The sequence below is a fragment of the Nylanderia fulva genome, unplaced genomic scaffold, assembly GCF_048542155.1.
Source record: "Nylanderia fulva isolate GAGA-0341 unplaced genomic scaffold, ASM4854215v1 Scaffold976, whole genome shotgun sequence".
Classification (NCBI taxonomy): domain Eukaryota; kingdom Metazoa; phylum Arthropoda; class Insecta; order Hymenoptera; family Formicidae; genus Nylanderia; species Nylanderia fulva.
Window position 1 is genome coordinate 12,501 of NW_028191108.1, and position 5,000 is coordinate 17,500.

Here is a 5,000-nt window from a genome sequence, read left to right on the forward strand (position 1 = left end):
CGCCCCGGCTCTCCCGTTGCGGGAGAGACGCTCCGAACGAGAAACACACAACTCTATCTTTGTGCCGTAGCCTTCCCTGGCGGGAGGCGGCGGTCCGCGCGCGTCCTCGGACGCGCGCGGACAGGCTGATCGAAGAGCCACCACGATTATTCTCTCTCTCTCGTCCGAGAGAAGAGAACCACGATGGTTGAACGAGAAGCGCGTTTCTTCGCGAACGCAAAAATTTCGAACGATTACCCTGAACGGTGGATCACTTGGCTCGTGGGTCGATGAAGAACGCAGCTAATTGCGCGTCAACTTGTGAACTGCAGGACACATGAACATCGACATTTCGAACGCACATTGCGGTCCACGGATACAATTCCCGGACCACGCCTGGCTGAGGGTCGTTTTAGTACCCCTAAACTGCTTGCGCCCGAAAAGCGCGCACGGCCACGACGCGGGCGACCAGAGAATGGCGCGCGCGTCGCCTGTGCCCTGTGCAACGCTTACAATGGGCGTACGAGCGATCGTTGGACGTTCGCCCGAGGTGTCTGTGCCGCGCCGACCGGCCGCGGTGCAAATCCTGGCGTCGTCTGAAATGACACACCGAAATAATAATAATAATAATGAGGAGGAGAAGCGCACAAGCGTGTAAAACGTTGGCGAACGCGCGCCCAGAGAATGCTGCGCGAATTAAGAGGGGGAGCGTGTTTGTGTATCCAAGTCGTGTGTGTACGCGAGAGCCGAGGAGAAATGGGATGAGAGTAAGAGCGCGCGCGAAGGGAGCAACAAACGGCCAAAAAAAGGGTCAGGACGGTGAATGGCACCGCTTTCCCTAGAGCGGCGCGTGCGTCGTTGTCTCCCGAAAGTAGGTAGCGCTTGTCTCACCGTCTCTCCTCTCCGTACATCACACAGACTGACCGGACTGCTCTCGCACTCTGTGCCGCGTCTCTCGGTGCGATAGCGCTCGCGCGTCTTATGCCGAGGCGCCCTTGCCCGCACACATAACGGTATTACGGAGAAATATACGGCGCGTCGTCGTCCGGCGGAGAGAGCATTCGTAATCCTTTACCTCTTTACGGAGAAGGGTTTTGAATCGCGAGCCGACCGCGTGTCCGAGTCCACGAAATTTTCGTAAAGCGAAAAAAGGGGACCGGCGCGCCGCGTCGTGTACTCGTCGAATCGATTCCGCCCGAATTTCGTATATAAAAGAGAAAAGGGAGAGCCGAGAATCTCGAACCCCGCGATATATCGTCTCCATTACCACCAACGAGTGTGTGTGCGGTTAGCGCCCCGGCGATTTGCCTTCTCGCGTATTTCGTGTGCTGCCGCTGCTGCTCTCTCGTTCGACGCTCTCTCTCTCTCCCTCTTATAATATATATTATAGAGGAGAGACGACGATGAGCGACGCGGAGGAGGCAAACGGCTACGAAAACTCACTATGCGACGACCTCAGAGCAGGCGAGATTACCCGCTGAATTTAAGCATATTATTAAGCGGAGGAAAAGAAACTAACCAGGATTTCCTTAGTAGCGGCGAGCGAACAGGAAAGAGCCCAGCACCGAATCCCGCGGTTCCGCCGCAGGGAAATGTGGTGTTTGGGAGGATCCGCTTATCCCGAGGTGCCGCGTCGCGTCCAAGTCCATCTTGAATGGGGCCACTTACCCGTAGAGGGTGCCAGGCCCGTAGCGACCGGTGCGCGCCTCGGGAGGATCTCTCCTTAGAGTCGGGTTGCTTGAGAGTGCAGCTCTAAGTGGGTGGTAAACTCCATCTAAGGCTAAATACGACCACGAGACCGATAGCGAACAAGTACCGTGAGGGAAAGTTGAAAAGAACTTTGAAGAGAGAGTTCAAGAGTACGTGAAACCGTTCAGGGGTAAACCTAAGAAACCCAAAAGATCGAACGGGGAGATTCATCGTCAGCGGCGCTGGCTTCGCGTCGGTCGGCGATGTCCCGCGGAGTCCTTGCGGCTCGCGCGCGGGCACGCTACCGTGCGCCGATGTCCGGCGCTCGTCGTCGTGCACTTCTCCCCAAGTAGAACGTCGCGACCCGCTGGGTGTCGGTCTACGGCCCGGGTGCGGTGTCTGTCGCGTCGCCGGTAAAACGGCACGCGACAAACCCTCGGTCGCCCGGCCGGCTGCTCGGCGGTACGCGCAAGGTATCAGGCCGCACTATTCACGGTGCGTCGAGACCGTCGCAAGCGCGCGCCACGGTACTCGGAGGTTACGGACTTCGCGCCGTCCCCGGTCCTGGCCCGCTGTTGGTTACAGTACGGTACACCTTCGACAGGCCTGCGAACGTCTCCCGCGGTCTCGCGGGAGACCGATACCGGTCGGCGACGCTACTGCTTTGGGTACTCTTAGGACCCGTCTTGAAACACGGACCAAGGAGTCTAACATGTACGCGAGTCATTGGGACTTGTCGCGAGACCTAAAGGCGTAATGAAAGTGAAGGTCGGCCCTGGCCGTCGACCTAGGGAGGATGGGCCGCGTCGCGATGCGGCCTCGCACTCCCGGGGCGTCTCGTTCTCATCGCGAGAAGAGGCGCACCCAGAGCGTACACGTTGGGACCCGAAAGATGGTGAACTATGCCTGGTCAGGACGAAGTCAGGGGAAACCCTGATGGAGGTCCGTAGCGATTCTGACGTGCAAATCGATCGTCGGAACTGGGTATAGGGGCGAAAGACTAATCGAACCATCTAGTAGCTGGTTCCCTCCGAAGTTTCCCTCAGGATAGCTGGCACTCGGCCGTTCCGCACGGAACGCGCGCGAGTCTCATCTGGTAAAGCGAATGATTAGAGGCCTTGGGGCCGAAACGACCTCAACCTATTCTCAAACTTTAAATGGGTGAGATCTCTGGCTTTCTTGAATTATGAAGCCACGAGCATCTTCGGATCAGAGTGCCAAGTGGGCCATTTTTGGTAAGCAGAACTGGCGCTGTGGGATGAACCAAACGCAGAGTTAAGGCGCCCAACTCGACGCTCATGGGACACCATGAAAGGCGTTGGTTGCTTAAGACAGCAGGACGGTGGCCATGGAAGTCGGAATCCGCTAAGGAGTGTGTAACAACTCACCTGCCGAAGCAACTAGCCCTGAAAATGGATGGCGCTGAAGCGTCGAGCCTATACTCTGCCGTCAGCGGCAAGTGGGGCGGCAACCGGGAGCGGGCGTTAGTCTTCTCTCGCGTCGTCACGAAGCCCTGACGAGTAGGAGGGTCGCGACGGTGAGCGCAGAAGGGTCTGGGCGCGAGCCTGCCTGGAGCCGCCGTCGGTGCAGATCTTGGTGGTAGTAGCAAATACTCCAGCGAGGCCCTGGAGGACTGACGTGGAGAAGGGTTTCGTGTGAACAGCCGTTGCACACGAGTCAGTCGATCCTAAGCCCTAGGAGAAATCCTATGTCAATGACGGCGTACAATATACTCGAGTGTCGAGAAATAATAATAAATATTATACGAAGGACACACGCCCGTCGGGCGAAAGGGAATCCGGTTCCTATTCCGGAACCCGGCAGCGGAACCGCATACAATTCGGGCCCTCGTAAGAGTGTTCGTCGGGGTAACCCAAAATGACCTGGAGACGCCGTCGGGAGATCCGGGAAGAGTTTTCTTTTCTGTATAAGCGTTCGAGTTCCCTGGAAACCTCTAGCAGGGAGATAGGGTTTGGAACGCGAAGAGCACCGCAGTTGCGGCGGTGTCCGGATCTTCCCCTCGGACCTTGAAAATCCAGGAGAGGGCCACGTGGAGGTGTCGCGCCGGTTCGTACCCATATCCGCAGCAGGTCTCCAAGGTAAAGAGCCTCTAGTCGATAGAATAATGTAGGTAAGGGAAGTCGGCAAATTGGATCCGTAACTTCGGAATAAGGATTGGCTCTGAGGAGCGGGGCGTGTCGGGCTTGGTCGGGAAGCGGGTCTGGCTGACGTGCCGGGCCTGGGCGAGGTGAACGGTCGGCGTTCTCGCGCCGGTCCCGGGATCCGAGCTCGGTCCCGTGCCTTGGCCTCCCGCGGATCTTCCTTGCTGCGAGGCTTCCGTGGCGGCGCGAGCCGTCGTGGTCGTCCTCTTCGGCCGCCATTCAACGCTCAGCTCAGAACTGGCACGGACTAGGGGAATCCGACTGTCTAATTAAAACAAAGCATTGCGATGGCCCTCGCGGGTGTTGACGCAATGTGATTTCTGCCCAGTGCTCTGAATGTCAACGTGAAGAAATTCAAGCAAGCGCGGGTAAACGGCGGGAGTAACTATGACTCTCTCGGTCCTCAAAGCAACACGCCGCGATGGTACTTAGAGAGAGTCGTGGTTGGTTCGTGATGCGCCAACGAAGTCCTCTAGTAAGGACCTTCAGCCTCTCACGTCCAAGTTGTACCTCCACCTCCTCGTGGTGCTCCCGGAAACGGCCTACTTTGGAAGTTTAGACTCGGTAGGTGTCGACTAAGAGAGTGTACAGCGAAGTGCGCCCCTAAGGGCTTCGGCCCATGCGCCTACGGTCATGGTGAGTTGTGGGGCCAAGAAAGACCGGGGTTTCTTGGGGGGCTCTCGGTTGTCAATCCGTTTGCCCCCCTACACGCAGTTAATATGGATAAAGTTAAGAATGAATCTGATGTCCCGGGTTCTCGGATGGCCCGGGGTCTGCGTGCGAGTGCTCGCTTGAGTGAGCGCGCGAGAGGTGCGGAGGACCCTGACGGGGTCGCAGCTGGTCCGTCGCGAACCACTATAAGGACCAGCCAGGCTGAAGTGGACAGCCTAGAGGAGGAGATGGTCAGCTGTGAGCATTGTTCGGCGAGATTCCGGAACATGCGTGGTCTTGGTGTCCACAAAGTACGTGCACACCCACTACAAGCCAACAGTGCTATCAATGTTGACCGCGTAAAGGCCAGATGGTCAGTGGAGGAAACTAGACTCATGGCACGCGCTGAGGCTGAAGGCACCTTAGCCGGGGAACCTTTCATTAACCAGTATCTGGAGACAAGGTTCCCCAATAGGAGTCTCGAAGCCATCAAGGGTAAACGGCGACAGGAGCCTTACC

The 5,000-nt window shown here is 57.5% G+C and overlaps 1 non-coding gene and 1 pseudogene across 1 annotated transcript; both read left to right on the top strand.

Moving 5' to 3' along the window:
- Positions 1 to 234: 234 nt before the first annotated feature.
- Positions 235 to 389, top strand: LOC146719465 (5.8S ribosomal RNA). Its single transcript, XR_014926514.1, has one exon. It is a non-coding gene; the product is annotated as a 5.8S ribosomal RNA (ribosomal RNA).
- Positions 390 to 1,429: 1,040 nt separating this feature from the next.
- LOC146719466 (large subunit ribosomal RNA) overlaps positions 1,430 to 5,000 on the top strand; it is a 7,953-nt pseudogene continuing 4,382 nt past the window's right edge.